Source organism: Eumetopias jubatus, unplaced genomic scaffold (assembly GCF_037043125.1).
Source record: "Eumetopias jubatus isolate StellerSeaLion01/CBP00866 unplaced genomic scaffold, mEumJub1_p1.0 scaffold_7, whole genome shotgun sequence".
In the NCBI taxonomy this organism is placed as follows: domain Eukaryota; kingdom Metazoa; phylum Chordata; class Mammalia; order Carnivora; family Otariidae; genus Eumetopias; species Eumetopias jubatus.
This window is the reverse complement of record NW_028274813.1, coordinates 3,121,241-3,146,675: the sequence shown is the minus strand read 5'-3', so window position 1 is coordinate 3,146,675 and position 25,435 is coordinate 3,121,241. Positions and strand designations below refer to the sequence as shown.

The following is a 25,435-nucleotide window of genomic DNA, read 5'->3' as shown; positions in this document are numbered from 1 at the left end:
TTCTCAGCTTCATGGCCTGAGAACTCTCTCAAAGCAGTATGTTGGGACAGTTGGGAAGCTCATCTCGTTTCCCATCTTCAGGGATCACTGTCCTTTGTCACCTGATGTCCATTGTCTGGAAGACCATTGTTTCATATATTTTGTTTGTTTGTTCTTTAGGATGTTTCAAGGGTGAGGGTCAGTCTGGTCTCTGGTACTCCATCCTGGCCAAAAGCATACACACTCAATTTTAATATATAGATTTTCTGCTTTTTTTTGTTTTCCTTGTAATTTAGTGGTGGAAAAACACTAGATTGTCTGGATGAGTTTCCCTCATGCTGGATCTGCTGATTGTATCCCCTTGCTGTTTTTATCATGTTCTTTGTCCTCTGTATTTTCTGTAAACTTGGTAGTTAGGTTTAGGAGGTTAATTGATTTTTTGATTAAAATTATTTTTGTCAGGAATAATTTACAGGAGCTATTTTGACCATCCTATTTAAAATGGGAACTTCCATTGCACTCCAGGCCCCTCATCTTGCTCTGCTATTTCTAATTTTCATAGTACCTTCTAACATGCTGTAAATGTACATACTTGTTTAATGTCTGTTCTAAAATATATACAGACTCCATAGAGTGCCTGGATGACTTATTCGGTTAAACGTCTTCCTTCAGCTCAGGTCATGATCCCTGAGGTCCAGGATCGAGTCCCGCATCGGGCTCCCTGCTCAGCGGGGAATCTCCTTCTTCCTTTCACCCTCCCCCCTCTTGTGCTTTCTCTCTCTCTCAAATAAATGAATAAAATCTTTTAAAAAAATCATAAACTCCATAAAGGCATGGGTTTTTGTTTTGTAACACCCTTGTTTTGTATCTAGATTCCTGTATCCTCAGAGTTTAGAACACCGTTTAGCACATAGTTGGTACAAAATAAAATCTCTTGAATAAGTGAATGAAATACCAAGGCACAGGACTGATAAACTGCCTAGCCTTCACTCCTGTCCACAGAAAAGTAACATTTTCTTTTGTTAGATTAATTGTGCTTAGCAACATTATTAAAAGTAATATAAAATCCTCTGGAATTTGGGCAGTTACAAACTCTAGAGATGGATTTTTTAGGAGGGTTGTGTCACCGGCTCTACTTTGTCCTTTGAGAATAAGCCTCTTTTTGGTAGCTACCAGAGATTGATTGGCTCTTTACAATCCTAGCCCAAATCTAGCAGCCTTTTTCAGCAGAAAGGAAGAGCAGTGCTTTGGTGAGACTGCCCTCTGCCAGCCAAGAGGCTTCACCAGATGTCAGGAGGAAGCCCAGGAGCTTTTGTTGTTCCTGGCAAAATCCTCACACACCCCCTTCCTTCCCTCAGCACACCTAGCTTCTCCATCACTTTCTGCCTTGGGAACATCAGTATTAATCTCATCGTGTGCTTTTTTTTTTTTTTAAAGTGATTTCACCCAGCAGGCCAGAATTACTGGGTCAGCCTTCCATTATGTGGACTCCAATCTCCAAGACTCTTACCTACATTGTTTTTTCTGACCCCATCTCCCACCTCTGACCTTCCCTTGAAGTCTTTACACTGAGCCTTCTGAAACTCTGGGTGCATCAGCAGAACCCCCAATCCTCAATTCCTTTGGTGAATTTCCCTTACGTTTTTGTTCTAACAGAAAATTGATTGTCTTCTGATGGCACTGTTTTCCCTGTAGCACTCTCAAGTAGTACTTTCTTCCCCTACATTTCTTGTGTCCCTGGCCCTGGAAGTGGGATGTTCTCCTTGTTCTTTATTGCCAGTTCCATACCATTCTTTTCCCGAAATGAATTCTCACTATGAATATGTCATCAGATTACACTGTTTACTACTGCTTTTTGCTATCATCTGCCTTTCCACAGACTGCTGGAGGAGTGAACCTTTATCCTTATCTCTAGTAACGCTCCTTCATGCCTGCTTTGTGTAATGTCGGCACAGCTGTGCCCGTTCCTTTTCGTTAGTGTTTGCCTACTATCTCTTTTCATCTTTGTGCTTTCATCCTTTCTCTGTTCTGATGATTTAGGTATGTCTAAACAGGTTTTTATCTCAATCATAAAAGCAAATCTTTGCTTTTACCTAAAGGCATTTCGTTCCATTTACAGTTGCATTTAAGTATTTACTGATGTGTTTTTGTATTTAGATCTACTGACTCAGAGCTTTCTATTTATTTGACCTGCTTGTTCTGTGTTTCTTTTTTGTTCCTTTGCCCTTCTTTTGCATTGTTTTAGTGTTTATTATTATTCTACTCTCTCCTTAGCTTGGTAGTTATATGCTCTTATTTATTTATTTTTAAGATTTATTTATTTATTTGACAGAGAGACAACAGCGAGAGAGGGAAAACAAGCAGGTGGAGTGGGAGAGGGAGAAGCAGACTTCCCGCTGAGCAGGGAGCCCGATGCGGGGCTTGATCCCAGGACCCTGGGATCGTGACCTGAGCCGAAGGCAGGCGCTTAACGACTGAGCCACCCAGGCGCCCCTATATGCTCTTTTTAAAAATACTATTCTCTTAGTGGTTATCCTAGGGGTTACAGATGTTTTTAGTTTTGTTTTCCAATTTTTAAAAATCGTGGTAAAATAAACAATATAAAATTTGTCATATTTAACCATTTTTTAAAAAGTGTACAGTTCAGAGGTATTAAATACATTCATAATGGGCTATACAGTCATCCTTATCCTCCATCTTCAGAACTCTTTTCATCTTATAAAACTGAAACTTTGTTCCTATTACACAGTGACTCTCCATGCACCCCTCCTCCAGCCCCTGTCCACCCCACCATTCTATTTTCTGTCTCTATGATTTTGACTACTCTAAGTATCTTTTTATAAGTGGAGTCATACAGAATTTGTTTTTGGTGACTGGTTTATTTCACTTGTCATAATGCCCTTAAGATTCATCCATGTTGTAGCCCATATCAGAATTTCCTTCCTTTTCAAGGCTGTTTGAAGGATAGTTTTGCAGGATATAGGTTTCTTGATTGACAGTTTTTTCTTTTAGCACTTTGAATGTATTCCACTGTCTTCTGGCCTCTGTACTTTCTGATCAGAAACCTGCTGATTAACTTAAGAATCCTTTATATGTGTTGAGTCATTTCTCTTGCTACTTTCGAGATTCTGTCTTTGTCCTTGACTTCGGAAAGTTTGATTATAATGTGCTTTGGTGTAGGTCCCTGATTCATCTTACTTGGGGTTTGTTGAGTTTCTTAGATGTTTATAATCATGTCTTTCATCAAATTTGGGAGGTTCTTAGCCATTATTTCTTCGGATACTCTCTCTGCCCCTCTCTCTCTCTCGTGGGATGCCCACAGTCCATACGTCTGTCCCCTCTCTCTCTCGTGGGATGCCCACAGTCCATACGTCCGTCCCCCCTCTCTCTTGTGGGATGCCCACAGTCCATACGTCCGTCCTCTCTCTCTCTCGTGGGATGCCCACAGTCCATACGTCCGTCCCCTCTCTCTCTCTCGTGGGATGCCCACAGTCCATACGTCCGTCCCCTCTCTCTCTCGTGGGATGCCCACAGTCCATACGTCCGTCCCCCCTCTCTCTCGTGGGATGCCCACAGTCCATACGTCCGTCCCCTCTCTCTCTCGTGGGATGCCCACAGTCCATACGTCCGTCCCCCCTCTCTCTCGTGGGATGCCCACAGTCCATACGTCCGTCCTCTCTCTCTCTCGTGGGATGCCCACAGTCCATACGTCCGTCCCCTCTCTCTCTCTCGTGGGATGCCCACAGTCCATACGTCCGTCCCCTCTCTCTCTCGTGGGATGCCCACAGTCCATACGTCCGTCCCCTCTCTCTCTCGTGGGATGCCCACAGTCCATACGTCCGTCCCCTCTCTCTCTCGTGGGATGCCCACAGTCCATATGTCCGTCTGTTTGATGGCATCCCACAGTTCCCTTAGGCTCTCGGTTCACTTTTCTTCAGTCTTTTCTTTCTGTTCCTTAGACTTGACAATTTCCATTTTCCTATCTTCAGATTCACTGATTCATTCTTTTGCCTACTCATATCTGCCTTTGAATCTCTAGTAAATTATTCATTTCAGGGCACCTGGGTGGCTCAGATGGTTAGGTGTCTGCCTTCGGCTCAGGTCATGATCCCAGGGTCCTGGGATCGAGTCCCTCATTGGGCGCCCTGCTAGGCGGGGAGCCTGCTTCTCCCTCTGCTTCTGCTTCTCTCTCTCTCTCTGACTCTCGTGAATAAATAAATAAAACATTAAAAAAATAGTATTTAAATTATTCACTTCAATTATTGCATTTTTCATCTCCAGAATTTTTTTGATTTCTTTTTAAGTTTTCTATCTCTCTCTCTCTTTAAAGGTTTTATTTATTTGAGAGAGGGGAGAGAGAGAACACGTGTGTGCGTGCACAGGAGGGGAGGAGGGGCAGAGGGGGAGAGAGAGAAAAGCAGACTCCCTTCTGAACAGGGAGCCCAATGAGGGCTTGATCCCAGAACCCTGGGATCATGACCTGAGCTGAAGTTAGATGCTTAGCCAACTGAGCCACCTAGGCACCCCCTCCTTTTTTTTTTTTAGACTTTATTTATTTGAGAGAGAGAGAAAATGCATAAATGGTGGGGAGGGGCAGAGGGAGAAGGAGAAGCAGACTCCTCACTGAGCAGGGAGCCTGATGTGGGGCTCTGTCCCAGGACCCCAAGATCAACCTGAGCAGAAGGCAGACGCTTAACCAGCTGAGTCGCCCAGGTGCCCCAACTTCAGTTTTTTTTTCTTACAAGATTTTATTTATTTGAGAGTGAACGAGAGAGAGAGCATAAGCAGGGAAGGAGCAGAGAGAGAGGGAGAAGCAGACTCCCCATCGAGCAGGGAGCCCGATGTGGGGCTCGGTCGCAGGACTCCAGGATCATGACCCAAGCCAAAGGCAGATGCTTAACCAACTGAGCCACCCAGGCGCCACGCCCCCCCCAAACTTGAGTTTTATTCTTAACTTCCAGGTAACGGCCTTTTGGAGTCCCAACTCAAAGGAATGGGCATTTGCTAGCTGCTGCTCTCTCTCCTTCCCCCCAGTGGCAATACTTGAAGTCAGAGCCTATTACCCAAAACCATGAGCCTCTCAGATGCATTATTCAGTTTCTCAGCCTCTCAGTGCTCTCCTCTGGAATTGGCACATGACCTCTGGGGGAGAAGGGACCCCGAGGTCTGTACTTCCCGTCCTGAGCCTCCGTCTGCTGTGCTCCGGCCCAGTGGAGAAGGGACCCCGAGGTCTGTACTTCCCGTCCTGAGCCTCCGTCTGCTGTGCTCCGGCCCAGTGGAGAAGGGACCCTGAGGTCTGTACTTCCCGTCCTGAGCCTCCGTCTGCTGTGCTCCAGCCCAGTGGAGAAGGGACCCCGAGGTCTATACTTCCCGTCCTGAGCCTCCGTCTGCTGTGCTCCGGCCCAGTCTTGCTAGTTCTCTGGTTCCTTTAAACAGATGTTATTAATTAGTATTTTGTTCAGCTTCTCTGGTTGTCCTCCGTGGGAGGGGTGTAAGTTACTTCCTTTCTTACTAGAGTAGAAGTAGCCTCTACTTCTCTCACCTGCTGCAGTACAGTGTCTTTAGTCTTTTGTAATTTCAGTAATCCTGGAAATAATTTGTCCCAGAGAAACTGTGAATGGCTGGCTGGACAACTGTTGAACAACAGTGACCCTGATCCTTCAGATACTTTGGCTTCTTAGTTCTTTGACCTCTCTCCCAGCTACCATGTTCTCTACCCTACCTTGGCAACCCATTCCCTTGAATTACTATTATCTGAAAAAATTCTGCCACCTCATTTTCAGACTTAGCACTCTGACTACCTCTTCCTGACTCTACAGCTCACACCTTCTACTATCCCATTTCCTGTAGTCTTCAATCCCATTGTGAATTTCAGTTCATCATTCCTGCCACCTTTCCCATCACTCTCATGTCTTTGTTCACCTTAAATTACATAGTCATTACAATATGTCCTGTACTTGTATTCTCTTGTTTTCCTCTCATTTCATCTATAATCTTGGCTAAGACACAGTCTTAGCCTGAATTCCCTGGAAGAGGGCATGAGTGTATGTGCTGTTGCTTTATTTGTAGTTAAGAGTGAGGAGAGAAAAAAGGTGAGGCAGAGAAGGAGAGGGAACACATACAAAGTGGTATGTTACCATGCCATCACAGCTTCATGAGAACCTTCGTGGCTGACTGCTGGGCCATGCTGGGAATCTGTAGGGAGTGAGTCATGACCCCTCTCTGAGCACTCCCAGGGGATGGGGGGCAGGCAGGTATGTGGAAAGGACAGCTGAGAAATTTGTTGGCCCTTGCCCATTTCCTGTCTCTTAATGGTAAGAGTTGCCCCATAGGGTCTTAACTGTTCTCTGCTTTCAGGCTTGTTACTTGGCCTCTCCAGGCAACTCCTGGAGAAGCAGCAGAATTTGGTTATTAGAGCTGTTGTGGCTTCGGTCACAGGGCACATGGTGAAGGCTACCAAAGTTCAGCCTTTACCCTTGGGGGAGCTATAGACAGCTGGTGACATTAGGAGAGAAGACATGGGCAGTGAGCTGAGGCTTTATGATCACCGGAAGCTTGCATTTTTGCTAGGCGTCGTGGGGCTGCTCCCGCTGGGAAGTAGAGCAGCAGGCAAGGCAGAGTGGATTTGGGGGAGGGTGCATGAACTGCATCTGTTAAGGCTTGTTTAATCCAGCCTTTGCTTATTTTTTTGCTTGTATCCAGACAGCTGAATGTGACTGAAGAAGCCATACTGACTAACCTCACTTAAAATCATGACCACCAAAATCACGTAGGCCCGTTATAGTTTATATTCTGTTTTCCTACTCCAGTTACTCTTCTAATTTTTTTTTTAAAGATTTTATTTATTTGAGAGAGAGAATGAGATAGAGAGCATGAGATGGGGGAGGGTCAGAGGGAGAAGCAGACTCCCTGCCGAGCAGGGAGCCCGATGCAGGACTCGATCCCGGGACTCCAGGATCATGACCTGAGCTGAAGGCAGTCGCCTAACCAACTGAGCCACCCAGGCGCCCCTAGTTACTTTTCTAGATAGTATTTGAATATCTCACTTTAAATCTTCCATTTTGGGGCGCCTGGGCGGCTCAGTTGTTAAGCGTCTGCCTTCGGCTCAGGTCATGATCTCAGGGTCCTGGGATCGAGCCTCACATTGGACTCCTTGCTCGGCAGGAAGCCTGCTTTTCCCTCTGCCCCTCCCCCTGCTTGTGTTCCTGCTCTCTCTCTCTCTCTCTCTCGCTCGCTCTCTGTCAAATAAATAAATAAAATCTTAAAAAAAAACTTCCATTTTTCCTTTCTCTTTTTTCCTTTAAGTAGAACAAAATGGAAGTAATGGGAAGAGAATTTCCACAGGTTCCCATTGCTCTATGTGCCACCTTCCTGCATTGTGCCTAATCCTCTGCTTTATCCCTGTTCCCAGCCAAGGCCAGACCCTTCGATACGACCCCAGTGATTCATCGTTTAATTGCATCATAAACTTTTCTTGTGTTGTATATATAGCAGGCTGTTATATCTCCCCTGTTTAAAAAATTTTTTCTTGATAATTGTCTATATTCTGTTTTCCATTCTTTTCTCATATTCTCCTCTTGAACACATTTCTTTCAGACTGTTGCCCCCACTGCTTCTCCAGAATTGCTTATGATGTCACTAGTGACCTCCATGTTGCAAAATCTAATGTCAACTTGCAGTCTTCACCTTATTTACCCCAGGACCCAAGTAGATCACTCCTCTTTGAAACCTGATCAGTTAGGGTTCTCCAGAGAAACAAAACCAATAGGAAGTATGTATTAAAGGGATTTGTTATAAGGAGGTGGCTCATGTGACTGTGGAGACTGAGAAGTTCCAGGATCTGCCAGTCAGCAAACGAGAGGCACAAGAGAAATTCTGATGGTAGGTGTAGTCTGAGTCCAAAGGCCTGAGAGAGAACTAGTGTCCCAGCTCAAGCCGTGAGGCTGGAGAGAGAGGTTCCCTCTTACTCAGCCTTTTTGTTAAATTCAGGCCTTTACCTGATTGGATGAGAGCCACCCACATTATGGAGGGCAATCTACTTTACTCAGTTTACCAGGTCAGACGTTAATCTTGTCCAAAAATACTCTTACAGATGCACCAGAATAATGTTCGACCAATATCTAGGCACCCTACAACCTGGTCAAGTTGACACATAAAATTAACCATCACAAAACCCTTTCTTCCCCAAAACATCTAGAACAAGATGTCAGTTTATTCTGTAGGAGTTCTAGTCTCTGTCACTCCTGACCTCAGCTCCAGCTACTCCTTTCTTTTCTCCACTCTAGTCACAGGTGCCTACCTGCTCTTTCTTGACCATTGCTAGATATGTTCCTGCCTTAGGGTCTCTGTACTCATTTTTCTTCTGCCTCCAGTGCTTTTTCCTTGCTTCTCTACCTCTCCCCTTATTCTTAATCCATATAGCTCATGGTCTTATTTCTTTCCCTCTGCATTGAAGTGTCACACTCTCACTGAGGCTTTTCCTGATCAGTACATCTAAACATTTCAGCTGCATCGCTGGTGTTTCCTGTACCCTTTACTTTATTTTTTCTCATTCACTCTTATCATTATCCACATACTTCCTTATTTATCTTATTTTTTGCCTGACTGCTCCAACCAGAAGGTAAGCTCTGTGAGGTAATCTAGAATAGCGGCTGGTACAAGTGTCTCTCAGTAACAACTTTCTGTTTGTTTAAAAACATGGATAGCAACTCTTTCCAGTAAGTTTACAAAATAGAGGTTTTTAGCCCGAGTTCTCAGCAGTGAGTACCTTTATTGGCTCATAGATGCTTTTTGCATATGTCTTTTATAGATATGCCTTTTATAGCCTAACTGGATGAGTTGATGTAATTCTGAAGGCACCTCACCATCCTTCTCAACTCTCTTTTCCTTCTAGCTGTGTGTGTAAGAACCAGCACTGTGTTCGACAGCTTTACAAATAAGATCTTATTTAATTCTTGGAACAATCCTACAGTACAAGTGGTATCATCCCCATTGTGCAGACAATGAAACAGATTTAGAAAGCTTAAACAACTTGCCTGAGGTCTCCACTGGTAAGTGGGAGAATCCAGGTTGATCTAGATCTATATTCTTGACTGTTCTTACATGAGATGCCGTTTCCTAAATAGATGTTGTGTCTTGCAGGAACTTAGGAATGTTGGGCAGGCTATTTACCCCCTTATAGCCATAATAGTGTTAAATACCCAAAGTATCTGCTCAGTGTATACTTGGCACAAAGAACCATTTAAAGTTAGGAATTCTCTCTCAGATCAGTGCAAAAATAACTCAACCTAGAGCCTTTCTCAGCTTTAGCCTTCCCACATCTTCCCAGGCTCAGTTCTCCTATTGGGTTTCTGGATCAGAGGTACATACCTTGTCTAGAAGATTAGAAGGGTAGTGGTGACTGCCATCATGAAGGATCTTGCCTTTTCTGGCTCAAGTTATTAATCAGCTCCATCTACCTCTGGGGTATTCCTTGAGGAATTACAGGAGTCCCCTTTTCCCTCATTGGAAACTGTAACAAATCACTCAGATTTCATTGTTTGAAATTATTATTTTATGATTCTTGCCTAGTTGGATAGTTGTTCTGCTGGGCTTGCTTAGAGTGTCTCCTTTGGTTGCTTTGTGGGGTTGGTGTCATCTCGGGTGGCTTCATTGAGATGCTGGGACAGCTGGACCTGTTTTTGTCTCTGTGTAGTCTCAGGGCCTGTCCTTTCTCCAGTGGGAGCGATCTCTAGTGGGGTAGTCAGATTTCTCACCTAGTGACTCAGGGCTCCCCAAAGCAAGCATTTCAAGAAGGGGGAAGCAGAAATTGCTAGCCCTTTGCAAGTGTAGGCCCCGAACTGGCACATTATCACTTCTGCCACACTTCCTTGGTTAGCATGAGTCATGGCCCAGCTTGGATTCGTTGTGAGAGTTGACTACAGAGGGTGTGGGAGTAGGTTTATTGGGAGTAGACTAGCCCAAACTACTATTTTTTTTAAAAGATTTTATTTCTTTATTTGACACAGAGAGAGCACAAGCAGGGGGAGTGGCAGGCAGAGGGAGGGGAAGAAGCAGACTCCCCACAGTACAAGGAGCCCGACAGTGGGGCTCAATCCTAGGACCCTGGGATCATGACCTGAGCTGAAGGCAGACACTGAACCGACTTAGACACCCAGGTGCCCCTAGCCCAAACTACTTTTGAGAGTGAACAAGGGCCTATTAAAAACTATGCCAGGTTGACGGGTGTAAATTGGAACTGTCCAGGACTAACCTGGACTTCTGGTCATCACAGTCATACTTGTGCCCTGGAAGAAGCAAGAGATAGGTATTACCCTGAATTTTTCCATGTGATCTTCTTAGTGTGAAAATAGGACCGTGTTCAGTATGCTGCTCATGGGTTTTGTTTTTATTTATTTATTTGTCAGCACACGTGAGAGCACAAGCAGGGTGAGCGGCAGGCAGAGGGAGAAGCAGACTCCCCGCTGAGCAAGGAGCCCTATGCAGGACTTGATCCCAGAACCCCGGGATCATGACCTGAGCTGAAGGCAGATGCTTAACTGACTGAGCCACCCAGGCGTCCCAGGCTGCTTATGTTTTAAATTGAACATGACTTCTAAACACAGTCCAACAACTTTGTTTGGGTGCTCAGTGACTATAGAAGGAATCACTTACTCTAACAGTGGAGTGGGAAACTGGCTTTGAGCTTACTGCGATGATTTTGTTGGTCTCCAGCGGGTGGTTTTCCTGAGGTATTTTTCAAGATTAATTTTGACCATGTACCATTTTCACCTTATTAACTTGGAATCCTATCCTAAGATCTAGCAATGTTCTGCAGTTAATCACATGGTCTCAGAGGTCTCTTCCAGATCTAAACCTCTGTTCTATCTCATAGAAAGTTGTTACAAGTACCCAAACAACAATTGGAGAGCCGTGGTAAAGGCTTTCATACTTTGGATGTGATCTGGGGCCAGGTGGGAATCCAGAAAACTGTATGTGGTAAAGTTGCTTTATACTGTGAAGAAAAGTTAGTTTGCAATCCAAAATGGAATTTTTTCTCAAAAGAATATTGAGTCTTAAAAGGTTGGCTGTAAAAGATAATTCTAAAATTAAAAATCCCACTTTTCTATACAATAGATCCTAGATTTCTGAGGCCTGCCTTTAAGATCCCATTTTGAAGTGAGGTGCCTCCAGCATGTCTCATGCTTGTGCACCCACACATGGTTGTGCTTCAGGAATGTAGTATGTGGGTCCATTTTGTCTTTCCTCAAGTTGTTCACTGGGGGGGAAGGGTGTCATTCTTAGGGAATGCTTACCTGATGCAGTTCTGTGTCTTGCCCTGGCTGGGGAGGGGGGAAGGTTCAGTGAAAATTCTTGATTTGAATGCAGTGTAATAGTCTCCTTATTTATTAATCCTGACTACGGTATAAGAAACAAAACAAACCTCTCCATGTTTCTGCTGAATAGTTGTGACATCTTTTTGGCTGAACAGGTCACTAATATATGACTATAGTCACATGACTTTCTGCCATCTAGGAGTGCAGGGTTCCCACTGATTTTATGTAATATATACCAAATAAATATTCTATATATTTATGATTTTTTTCCTCACAACATGTCTTATAGTACATTTTTTAATGATGCAGCAGCTCTAACACTGGTGACATTTGTTAATAAGGAAGCCCAACCTCATATATTGCTGTTGGTCTACCTCTACGGTAGGGCAGGAAGGTGGGTCGGTAAATTGGGATGACAAGTAAACTTTTCTTTGCAGTTGTTTGACAAGTTTGTTTATATTGAGATTCAGGGAAAACATTTACTTTTAAGATGACTTTGGCACAGGTAATGTTTATTTAAGAACTATTAAATAGGGAAAGGAGGGGCGCCTGGGTGGCTCAGTGGGTTGAGCGTCTGCCTTTGGCTCAGGTCGTGGTCTCGGGGTCCTGGGATCGGGCCCCGCATTGGGCTCCCTGCTTCTCCCTCCCCTCATGCGTGCGCTTTCTCTCTCTTTCTCAAATAAATGAATAGAATCTTTAAAAAAAAAAAAAAAAAGGAAAGAAATAGGGAAAGGATTACCATTTATAGAGTACCTTTTATATGTACTCATTTTTAGCTGTCTTGTGAAGAAGAACATGTCATTTTATACATGAGGGAATGAAGATTGACTTTCCCAGGGTTGTATGTGATACAGCTAGTAATTGTCAAAGCTTGGATTTGATCTCAGATTTGTTTGGCTTTAAAATGCTTGTGGTGGGGCGCCTGGGTGGCTCAGTCATTAGGCATCTGCCTTTGGCTCAGGTCATGGTCCTGGGGTCCTGGGATCGAGTCCCACATCGGGCCCCCTGCTCAGTGGGGAGCCTGCTTCTCCCTCTCCCACTCCCCCTGCTTGTGTTCCCTCTCACGCTGTTTCTCTCTCTTTCAAATAAAACAATCTTTAAAAAACTAAAAATAGATAAAATGCTTGTGGTCCATGCCCTCTCCCTGCCCCCCATTTTGGTAGTTCCCAACTACCCTATCTATACTTTATCTTCCACCAAATACATAGATCCAACCCTCCCTGGAAAAACTGTTATAACTAGCTATATTGCCTTCATATTTTTCATACCCTATTTCTTACATTGTTGTAAACATTCAACATACTGGGTTTTTTACCCTGGGACCTATGAACCCTTGGAAGTTGTGTGCAAACTGTTATATATGCATTTTTTTTTGAAAATGTCAGGATCCATAGCTTTCATAAAATTCTCAATGTTTTCTGACTCAAAAAACAGCCTCAAGAGCCTCTGCTTTATGCCATTAATATTTTCCAACATAATTATTAAATGAATTAATATACTTAAAGTGCTTAGAATAGGGCCTGACAAGAAGTAAGTTCACTATTAGTATTGTTACTAACATTAATAGTTTTCTGTGTGCATGGTCTTCAAGACTTTTTAATAATTGGATAATAGTCCATGGAATAGAATATTACCAGGCATACCAGCTCCTATTGTTGTCAGTATTTGGGTTCAGAATTCATTTTTCTTAGGAGGATGGTCAAAATGGGTGAAGGGGAGTGGGCGGTATAGGCTTCCAGTTATGGAATGAGTAAGTAATGGGGAATGAAAGGTACAGTGTAGGAATCTAGTCAGTGGCACTGTAATAGTGTTGTGTGGTGACAGATGGGAGTACACTTGGAGGGGCACAGCATAATGTACAGAGTAGAGTTGTGGAGTCACTGTGTTGTACATCTGAAACTAATGTAACGTGTGTCAACTATACTTTGATTTAAAAAAAAACCCTTCCTCTTTACCAGATCATTTTAAAAAGTTTTTTTTTTGAGAGGGGGACGGCAAAGCAAGGTTTATTGAGCGATAGCAAAGTGGCAGTACAAAGCTCCTGAGGAGGGAGGGGACCCAAGAGGGTTGCTCAAAAAGTGTCTTCTGTTTTGTTTTGTTTTCATTTTATAAGCAACTTGTGATGAATCTTCATGTAGTTATAACAGTTTCCTATATTTTGGATTATTTCTCTATATTCCCCAAAGTGAATTCACTGGGTCAAAATGTATGAACATTTTGAAGATTTTAGACATTGCCAGATTGCTTTCCAGAAGGTGTATACTGATGTAAACAGCAGTATATTGCAGTCTGTATTGCTATATAATCTATATAATCTAGCTTGCAGTAAACAGATAAGTTTAATAAGCAGAAGATTGCCATGTTATTAAGTATTCTCATTTCCAGACAGGTGGAACATTTTCTGTGTACTCTTGTGAATTCTTTGTCTTTTTCCCATTAAATACGGTTTTTATGGTTTTATTAGTTTGAGATACTTAGTCACCTGTTACAACTATGTTATCTGAGAATGCTTGCCCTTTTTTTTTTTTTAAAAAAAGATTTGTTATTTATTTGACAGAGAGTGTGAGAGAGAGAGCACAAGCAGGGGGAGCGGCAGGCAGAGGGAGAGGGAGAAGCAGGCTTCCTACTGAGCAGGGAGCCCAATGATGCAGGGCTCAGTCCTAGGACCCTGGGATCATGACCTGAACTGAAGGCAAAGGCTTAACTGACTGAGCCACCCAGGCGCCCCTGCTTGCCTTTCTTAAAAAGTAATTTCTAAGTTCAACATGGGACTCAACTCATGACCCCGAGATCCAAGAGTTGCATGTTCTACCAACTGAGTGAGCCAGGCACCCCAGTGCTTGCCTTTTTAATACTTTCAGGTTTTTAAAAGTCAAATCTGTGGTTTATTTTGCATGTGCTTCTAAGTCTTCCTTTCCTATCCATTTCTCCTAGTTTTTCTCATGTGGGTTGTAGATTTTTCTTCATGTATGTTTCTAAAATCTCCTAACATAAAAAATAATGGAAGTAATTTATGTTTATTAGAATGTGTATATACATATACAGAAATGAGCTAAAGACAACTATATTTCTTCATAATTATGTAGAATGTATGGATTTAATCATAATTTGACCCTACTGATGGACATCTTGTGTTTCTAATATTTTCTGTTACAACTAATTCTGCATGATTTTCTTTCTAATATAATCTCTGCTCACTTAGGTTAACTTGTCTGTGGAGTAGATTCCTAGAAGTGGAATAGTTGGATCAAAATTTAGATAACAGCTACCAAATTGCCTTCTGCAGAGGCTGCTTTTCATTCACTGCAGATTTTAAATGTGTCCTTACTTGAAGAGTAGTTGTCAGTGCTTTTAACTTGTGAACTGAAGCATCCATCTCTTTATATATTTATGGACCATTTGTTTTTTCCTGTGTACTGCCTGTGACCTTTGCCCATCTCACGTTTTTACTGATTTATGGGAACTCTTTATATATTAAAGGGACTAGGTCTTTGATAGAAGTTTTGTAAATGTTTTTCTTTTTGGGATGTATGGATAGTTTGTAGAAAAGTTTAAAATTTTATATAGTCAGATTTATCATTTTATTTATGAATTCTGGGATTGTTAATATCTAGTTTTTCATAGAGTGCTAGGAGAAAGATGGTTTAAAAAACATATGCCTCTTTTTGTGCTTTTGGAAGTTTTACAATTTAGGAAAACGTATTTGAACAAAGGAAGAGTGTCTTTAAATTGCTCTGTGGGAGCATTCCTTTATTTTCTCTAGTTGCAGTGTGTCTAAATTTAGTTTTTTTATGGTTCTTACAGTGTTTAAACACTGGAAATAAATGTCCATCCCGGTTGTTTTACAAAATAATATGTATCAGTTATAATATAAAATAATTGTCTTCTTCACAGTTTGGATCATGTACTTCTTTTAGTTCAAATGTCAGTATTTAAAAAAAATGTTTTAGAAAACGAATAAAAACGTTTAACATTCCCCAGATTTCAGGTTTAAAATGTAGAATGGGTTCCTACCTTGTGTTCAAGCCAGTGTGATAAATTTGCTACATCAGAAAGAGCTGTGTACCAGTCCTGGGAATAGCATACAAACAAATAGCCCAAAGTCATTATCAGCTGATGCAGAGGTTCTTGCTAAAGCTTTATTTACAGTTGTGTTCAGGAATACTGGGTGGGAGCAGGTTTAAGGAGGGAGTTTCTAAGTGGAAGGCTGTTTGGGACTTGTAGGGAATGGAGAGATGGGGGTTTTTGTTTTTTTAAGTAATCACCCGGCGTGGGGCTCAGACTCATGACCCCAAGATCAAGAGTCGCATGTTGCCCTGACCAAGCCAGCCAGGCACCCCTGAAGAGGTGGACTGATTGATTTAAGGAGAGAGACAGTAGAAGCAGGGGAAGAGGCAGAGGGAGAGGGAGAAGCAGACTCCCCGCTGAGCTGGGAGCCCGGCATGGGGCTCCGTCCCAGGACCTGGAGATGACGACCTGAGCAGAAGGCAGATGCCTAACCATCTTGAGCCACTCAGGCGTCCCTGGAAAGGTGGATTTAAATGGGAAGGGTGCTAGATGTTATTCCTACCTTTACAGTATTGTTTTCTGTCCACGTTTTAAATACAATTCTCTTGGGATTCTTTTCTTGATTTGTACAGCTGCCACCATACTGTTCATGACTGTATCCATGGGAACACAAGTAGGACGACATGAGTTTATAACTTGTTGCTAGGCAGATCTATCTTGGAACGTATTAAAATTTTCTCATTAAAAGGTGTTTGGATGTTTTACCTTCTGTGGGGGAAGGTAACTAAACAGGGTAGTCTGGAATTATAACTGTGAAATTGTGTAAACTCTTTTAGTAGAAAGGACTGGTTCTGTTTTTAATTAATTTAACGTTTGAAAGGGAAGAGAGTTGAAATAACTCACTGTATTCTGTAAATTTAGCCTCTCAAGCTTAAAAGGTCAGTATTCAGATGTGTATGGACTACACCTGATCCATCCTAGAGTGTACATAACATTGCAGGATAAGGACAGATATTTTAGGTAGTCCTTCTGACTCCAGAAGACTTGGGGGTCTAACCATGGAAGCCTCCTGGAGATTGAGATACTGGACTCTTATTTTGGTTGACATTTTAATTTTTTTAATTAAAAAAAATTTAATAGGTAGTGTGTCATTGGTATAAAACAACTAAATTTCAAAAAGATAAGACTTACACAATACACAGTTGGTCTCTTACCTATGTTTTCAAAGTCACACAGTTCCCCAGAGGCTACTATGTGTATTTCCTCCTTATCCGATTATAACTTAAAGAATTATTTGAATAGTTATTTAATAATAATGGATAATATTTAGGCATTTCTGTGTGCCAGCTGCTGTGATACTACATTACAGGACAATCTTAGGAAGTAGTCGATTTTAACTCAGTTAACTCAATTTTACTGATAAGGAAACCAAGGCTTAGAGAAGTTAAATCACTTGCACAAGATTTACTATTTCTTGCTCACTAGATTGTATGCTCCAGGAAAGTAGGGTCTATTCTTTATTTCTGCTTTATTCCCTGTGTATAGCATAGTTCCTATGGGGTTTGGGTAGTGTGTCAAGTGTAGTATGAAGACTGGTTTTACAAAGATGGTCGTTATCTTCATTTATCAGCTTTGAACTTGTATAGATGTAACAAACTCCAGTTCATAGAGAAATCGCATTGAGTGTTGGAGTAGCACTGAATCTGCATATTTATCAAGGGAACCTTATATTTTTGGATTTCATGTTGGGAACATTTGAGAGAAATCTCTCATAATTTGAGAAGGTCCAGTGTTTGGAGATGAGGATGGTTAACATAGGGATTGAGAAAATTGTGACTCCATTCCTTTTGGGTATGTTTAGTTTTTACCCCTTTCTCTCCACTCCTGCTCCAACTGTATCTAGTTTGGCCCTATGTCTTTTCAGTTTCTTGATCTAAGTGAAGGAATAAGTAAGTAGTAATTGAAGGGATCAAATAGAAGGAACAGACTCTAAATGTTGATATTGACGAGAGTCTTTGGTCTTGGAAATCTACGTTTAGTATTAATTCTATGTAGTGCCTCCAGTTTCTTACCCCTAAATAATAGAAAATAAAAATTTACAGCTTGATTATCAAGATTATTTGGCAAGAGGAAAATGAGGGACCGTTCAATTCCATAGATAATTTTTGAATTATTTTCTTCATTAAGTGGACTTAATATTTATCTCACAGGGTCGATATAGAGGATTAAAGAGATAATCTTTATAAAAGTCTTGGGCTGCTGATTTTTTTTTTTTAAGATTTTATTTATTTGCCAGAGAGAGTGAGAGTGAGCAAGCAAGTGTGCGCAAGCAGGGGGCGCAGCAGGCAGAGGGGAGAAGCAGGTTGCCTGCTGAACAAGGAGTTGGGCTGATGATCTAATAGTAATACTAATGGTTAAACTTGCTGGGCATTTAGTATGTACTAGCATAGTATGGGGAGAAAAGTGTTCTGAGGCATCATAGGAGGGATTGGAGTAGGGGAGAATGGAGTCAGGAATGCCATTTTAAACATTTTATAGTCCTGAACTAGAGAGTGAAGGCTCAAAGCATTAGGAACGGAACATATTTGAGAGGGTGTGAACAAACCATACTGGGCTGGCAGAGAGGAAGGGAGGTAAAAAGCATGAGTTTTGATACTTTGAGTCAATGGTTCTATAAACAGTAGAGCAGTCTGGAGATGTCACTAATATTTTGAAAACTGAAAAAAATAGTTTAATGTAGAGTGATTACCTTGGCAGAACTGAGAAAGCTGAAACCAGAAGGAGAGGTAGTGACACCGGTGAGAAGTAAGCAGATTGCTTCCAAGAACCTCAGAGAGGCCTGGGAAGTAGAAGTACCAGGTGCCTCCCCCGGCCTCCATGTGCTGTGGTGAGGTAAACTGGAGGGCTGACCCAGCGTCGGTGGGAAGTTAAGTCCCTAGCTTCTGGCTTCACTCCAGCAGCCCAGCAATTGCCCCTTTCCTGTCCCAGCAGAGGACAGACTGATTCTTGGTGGAGTTTGAACCAGAGGGACACCAGATTTGAAGAGGGAAGGATGGATAGAACCGGACAGGGGGGTGTGGGAAGGTGCACAGATTCAGTGAAAGCTTGCATGTTGAATGGTGAGAACCCCAGAACATCCCCCAAATTCTTGCAGCCTGGCTTATACCCTCCAGGCAGCAGACTAGAAGATTCTTCTTTGGGAGAAAAATGGCCCAGGTGTAAATGTCAACAGTCTTGACAATTGTCACCCTGTGTTCAGGGTTATTGTTGCTTTAAAACGACAACAATCATTTTCTTATTTCTCACAGTTTCTCGTGGTCAGGATTTTGGAAGGGTTCGGCTGGGCAGTTCTGACTCAGGTTTCTCTTCAGGTTGTGGTCATGTGGTGACTGAAGCCAAATGGGCTGGCCACACATCTTTTCTCATGTTTTAAAGGGAGATGGGAGACAGTGTAGATTCCATCTCTTGATAGATGTTGAATCAAAGTCACATTGTAGGGGTTCCTGTCTGGGTCAGTCTGTAGAGCATCTGACTGTGTGTGTGTGTGTGTGTGTGTGTGTGTGTGTGTGTGTGTGTGTGTGTGTGTGTGTGTGTGTGTTGTTTTATGGTTTAATTGACACAAATATGACATGTACATAAGCTGTCCATTCATTTTCTTCACTGCACAGCCTGGCATTGGGATTGGTGACTCGACTCTGATGGCCCGCTGGACTGTTCTTTCCACAATAGCTTTCCAGTTCTTGGAGGAGACATTGTGAGCAATCTCTGCACAGTGAGATTTGTTGTACATCAGCAGCACTTCAAGCTCCTTGACGTTGTGGACTAGGAACTTCCAGAAACCACTGGGCAACATGTGCTTTGTTTTCTTATTGCTCCTGTAACCATTGTTGGGCATCAAGATCTGGCCCTTGAATCTTCTGCACACCTTAATGTCAATGCCTCTGGGTTTCTGCCAGTTGTACTTAATTTTGACATATCGGTCTGCCTGGTGCTGGATGAGCTTCTTGGTCCTCTTTAATGATTTTATCTATTTATTAGAGAGAGAGCACAAGTAGGGGGAGCAGGAGGCAGGGGTAGGTGCAGGCTCCCCACTGAGGAGGGAGCCCGATGCGGGGCTCCATCCCAGGACCTTGGGATCATGACCTGAGCCGAAGGCAGACGCTTAACCATCTGAGCCACCCAGGCGCCCCTACTCTGAGAGTTTTGTTTTGCCTTCTAAGTTATCCTTTTCCAGGGGCGCCTGGGTGGCTCAGGTTGTTAAGAGTCTGCCTTCGGCTCAGGTCATGGTCCCAGGGTCCTGGGATCGAGCCCTGCATCGGGCTCCCTGCTCAGCGGGAAGCCTGCTTCTCCTTCTCCCACTCCCCCTGTTTGTGTTCCCTCGCTTGCTGTCTCTCTCTCTGTCAAATAAATAAAATCTTTAAAAAAAATAAGTTATCCTTTTCCATAAGCAGTGGCTGTTTTTTTGTTTGCTTTTAAGTGTGTTAAAATACAGATTAACATGAAATTTACTATCTTAACCATTCTTAAGTGTACAGTTCAGGAGTATTAAATGCATTCATAATGTTGTGCAGCCATCACCACCATCCACCTCCAGACCTCTTTTCATCTTGTAAAACTGAAACTGTACCCATTAAATACTAACTCCCCATTCCCCCTCCCCTAACTCCTGGCACTTAATCATTCTCCTTTCCGTCTCTGTGATGCTGAATACTTTTAAGTACCTCGTATGAGTGGAATCATACAGTTATTTGTGTTTTTGTAACTGCTTATTTCACTTAGCATAATGCCTTCAAGGTTCGTCCATATTGTAGCCTATGTCAGGATTTCCTTCCTTTTGAAGGCTGAGTAATATTCCGTTGTGTGGCTGTATATACTGTATTTTGCTTATCTGTTCTTCATGGATGGATACTTGGGTTCCTTCCATGTTTTAGCTATTGTGGGTAATCTTCTGTGTACATACAAGTATCTCTTTGAGAGTATAAATGTCTCTTCAAGACTGTGCTATTAGTCGTTTTGGGTACATACCCAGAAGTGGAATTGCCCGATCATATGGTAATTTTTTATGGTAATTGTATTTTAAATTTTTGAGGAACTGCATATTGTTTTCCACAGTGTCATACCATTTTACATTCCAGCCAGTAGGGCACAAGGGTTCCACTTTCTCCACATCCTTGCCAATGCTAACATTATTATTATTATTATTATTATTATTATTATTTTAGCAGTAGGCTTCCTAATGGGTGTGAGGTAATCAGTCTTGTAGTTTTGTTTCACATTTCCATAATGATTAGTGATACCAAGTATCTTCTCATGTGCTTCTTGACCATTTGTGAATTTTCTTTAGAGAAACATCCACTCTATTAGACAAAAGCCACATTTACAAATCTCTTTGTGATAAGTTCTTCACTTCCTTGGACTCCTTTGTGAGTGTGCTATGGGACAACCACCTGTAACAGTCTATGAAACTCCGTTGTTTAATGGAGAGGCTCTTTAGAGATCCGTGGAAGGCCCAGCTGACACCTTCTTGGATCTTTCTGAGGTTTTAAAAATTTTTCAATCATAACCTGGATTTGATCTTTCCCCCTATAGCAATTTCTTCTGAGAATTGTTTTGCCTTCAGGGAGGCTGGGAATGAGGAATAGTTTTATTTTTGAACCCAGCAAATCCTGATGCTTTTATTTTTAACAGTTTGTCTTCCCAGCTCATCTCTCTTCTCTCATTTGTCTTAGGCAGTGTGAAGAAGCTAGGTGTCACTTTGAGTATTCTCCCTGGAAACTTAGATCGATCACTGAGCTTATTAGATGTGTTTGCTGTTTTCTACCACGACATAACAAGGGTACCCGCTTCTCCAATATACAGTAATATTTTTCTTATTTCCACCAAACCTTTACTGATTGTCTCCCTGTTGAGGCCCTGCAGGCTTTCTTTTGACAGCCTCCTCAAGGCCTTCCAGTTTCTACTTGCCACTAGTCCCAAAGCCAGTACCTTTTGTTTTAGGTTTTTGTTACAGCAGCATCTCACTTCCGGGTGCCAAAATCTGTTCTGCCTGTTCTTGCTGCCTAAAATATGACACTCCCCTCCCCCATTATGTGACTTAAAATAATTTAGTGGTTTCTCTGGGTCAGGAAGCTGAGGGTAGCTTGGCTGTGTGGTTCTGGCTCAGGTCACTTCTGGGGTGGCAGTCAGTCAGTTGGTGGAGCTGGAAGAGCAGGGGGCACAGGGCAGGTGAGGCAGTGTGTGGCGGGGGGTGGGGGATGTTGTACTTCTCTCTCCAGGTGGTCTCAGAGCCTCTCCATGAGGTCTCTGTGTGTGGATTAGTTTGTGTTCTTGCTTCCGGGCCCTTCAGTTGCTTACATGCACACTCACTGTCCAAAGATATTTGTCTCAAGAGAACCGGCAGGCAGAATGTTTCACCTCTTTATGATTTAGTCTTGGAAGTCATGTCACGTCATTTCTGCTGTAGTCACAAATTTGCCCAGGTTCAAGGGGGAGAGAACATAGACCTCACATCTTGAAGGCAAGAGGTCCAGTTGGTTGCACTGTAAGAAGATCAAGTGAGATGGGAGATAATGTGGTCAGCTTTAGAAAACACAGTCTGCTGTGCCTCTTAGAGAAACAGATCCCGGTCTGATCACCCCGCAGGCAAGCCTTGCTACTTAATAAGCTCCATCTGTGCACATGAACATCAAGCCTGCTTTTTAGCTAGTACTTCCTTCTTAACTATGACTGAGCAGTCAGGGATCATCATACACATGAAGAAAGCTTCTAACAGTCTAACAAAAACAGATAAAAAGACACTGAAGAAAGAGGCAATGCAAGTTGCAGAAGGAAAGTTCAAACTTCAAAAACAAGAGGCTTAAAGAACTAAAAAGAAGGCATTACATTCATGACACAAAAATAGGATGGGATAAAATAGGCAACCGTTCAGAAAATAAGAAACTCTTGGAAAATAGAATAGCAGGGAAAATTTTCAATAGGAAACTGAGAAAATCTTCCAGGAAATAGTAGGCAAAGACCAATGAAAAAGAGACTAGACAATGCCTGGGCCTTGATTGGATCCTTGATTGACAAATGTCATTTAAGGTGGGAGGAGGAAGTGTGGAAATGTGAATATGGACTGTATATTAAGTGATAATGAGTTAATGTTAATTTTTCCAAAGTGTGATAATGGCACTGTGTTTATGTAGCAGAATGTCCTTATTCCTAGAAGATACATACTGAAGGAGTTGAGTGTTACGGTGTTTGCATTATTCAAATGGTTATGTGTATGTAGGGGGAGAGGGAGAGAGGGTAGGCACAGGAGAGAGAAAATTAAAGCTATTATGGCATAACTTTAATAATGATGAATACAAAACAAAACAGAGTATATCAGAGTTAATGGATCAGTTTGGGAGATCCAAACTCTGAATTACTAGGTGTGGGGAGTGGGGGTTAAGAGGGAACAGTGGTTAAATTAACACTTAAAACATTTTCTAGGACTGAAGGTCATAAATGTCCTGAATGAACTACTGAGTGCCCAGCACAGTGAATAAGAAAAAATATATGCTGTTATATCCCAATGAGATTTCAGAACAGTGAGAAGGGAGAGGATCCCAAAATCTTCCAGAGGCAACAAATCAAGTTATAACAGTGGCCTGAGGATCTGCATGTCACTGGAATGTAGGTGACAGTGGAATGAATAGTGTCTTCAGATGCTGGGAGTATTTCTTCCAATGTAGGAGTCTTATGTCAAACTGTGTCAAGTGTGGAAACAAAGACATTTTTTAGACAAGTCTCTCTATCTCTCTCTCTTTTTTTTTTTTTAAGGGTGGGGGGCTTACCCTCCCCATCACTATATGTGCTGCCTTTTTTGGGACTCTGAGAATAAGGTACAGATGTGATACTTTATTTTTGTTCTCTGAGGTTTGTTTTGTTTTGTTTTTTGAAGTAGGCTCTCTGCCCAATGTGGGGCTTAAACTCATGATCCTGAGATCAGGAGTCACATGGTCTACTGACTGAGCCAGCCCGGTGCCCCAGAGGGTTTTGTTTTGTTTTGTTTTTAATAATAGCTTTATTGAAATATAGTTTGCCCATTTGAAGTGTACAGTTAAGTGATTTTAGTATATTTACAGAGTTGTGCATCTATCACTACATCTGTTCTAGAACGTTTTCATCATCCTAAAAGAAACCCCATACCCACTAGCAGTCACTCCCCATTTTCCCCAACACACAGTCCTAGGCATCCACCAGATCTACTTCCTATCTCTGGATTTACTATTCTGGACATTACATATAACAGGATCATATCATATGTGATCCTTTGTTACTGGCTGCTTTCACTTAGCATAGTTTAGGTTCATCTACGTTATAGCAGGTATCGGTCCTTCATTCTTCTTTATTGGTGAATAATACTCCATTATATGGATATACCACATTTAGCCACTCATCTATTGATGGGCATTTGTGTTGTTTCTACTTTTTAAAAAAAATTTTTTTAGAACTTATTTTTAAGCAAACTCTACCCCCAACGTAGTGCTTGAACTCATTACCCCAAGATCAAAAGTCTCATGCTCGCCTGACTGAGCGAGTCAGGCGCCCCTGTTGTTTCTACTTTTTAATTATTATGAATAAGGCTGCTGTGAACATTTGGATACAAATTTTTGTGTGGAAATAAGTGTTTCATTTCTCTTGGAAATACCCAGGAGTAGAATTGCTGAGTCATATGTTAACTTTGTATTTAACCTTTGAGGAACTGCCAAGCTGTTTTCCAAAGTGCCTGCATCATTTTTCATTCCTACAAGCATTGTAGGGGAGGGTTCCAGTTTCTCCACATCTTTTTTTTTTTTTAAGATTTTATTTATTTATTTGAGAGCCAGAAAGAGAGCACACGCGGCAGGCAGAGGGAGAAGCAGGCTCCCCACTGAGCAGGGAGCCCGATGCAGGAGTCGATCCCAGGACCTTGGGATCGTGACCTGAGCCGAAGGCAGACGCTTAACCAACTGAGCCACCCAGGCACCCCTGCTCCATTATTTTTTAATATGTCACTGTGTATTTCTTATGAATAAGGGTGTTCTCCTTGACAACCACAGTATAACTGTCAAAATGAGGAAATGGGAATATTGATGCAGCAAGACCTCTAATCCACAAACCCGTTTCAATTTCATCATTTGTTCCAGTAATGTTCTCTAAAGGCCCAGAATCCGGTCCTGGATTATGTGTCGTATTTAGTTGTCCTAACTCTTTCGTTTCCTTCCATCTGGAATTGTTCCTTGGTCTTTCCTCGTCTCTTATGACCTTGATATTTTTGAAGAATACAACTAGTTACTTTATAGATGAGAATTGAGTTTGGTGTTTTCTCATGATTAAATTCAAGTTTTGTGTTTTGGGGCAGGGATAGTGCAGAAGAGATACTATGGTCTTCTTAGTGCATCATAGCAGGAGATACATACACAATGTAGGTTTGTCCTGTTATTGGCAATACTAACCTTTATTTCTTGACTTTTAATTGGTGTCTGCCAGGATTCTTCTGCACTGTAGAATTGTTTAAGAAATATTTTTATACTAATTCCTTTGTAATAAGTATTTTGTGAGGAAATAGTATGTAGCTTCTAATTCTCTGCCACACATTTATTCCTTTATTTATATCCATGTAGACTTATGGTTTTCCATTTTACTCAAAGGATTACAATTCATAACTATTATTATTTTATTTGATGCTCAGATTATTCCAGCTTTGTCCAGTGAAGGCCCCTTCAGGCTGGCTTCTTTGTCCTCTTGACAGATTTCCACCATTCTTTGAATACTTCTTTGTTTGCTGATGTATCAAAATATTCCAAGTTCATGTATTTTTCCTGCCTCATGCTGTAGTCAGCTGTTTCTTTAAGGAGGACTGATTGCTTTTGGTGGCGGGAATAGTACTGTAGAAACCAAGATTGGGGCATTAGATGTGCTCATTGCTGCCAGAGTATCATTGCTTTGAGGCCTCTGAGTGGGCAGAACTAGGAAAGACATTTATGTATATACCTACACACCTCTATTACATATTTCTATACCTATCTATTTGTACGTTTTAGACACCTGGATTCATACCAATGCCACCATTTTTGATCGGGCACCATAGAGTTCATCCTGGCCTTCCTCTTAACTCCCTTCTT

The 25,435-nt window shown here is 42.0% G+C and overlaps 1 protein-coding gene across 1 annotated transcript in view; it reads left to right on the top strand.

Annotated features, from left to right (window-relative positions):
• The window catches only part of RCOR1 (REST corepressor 1), a 117,095-nt gene that overhangs the window by 20,744 nt on the left and 70,916 nt on the right, over positions 1–25,435 (top strand). The window lies entirely within an intron of this gene.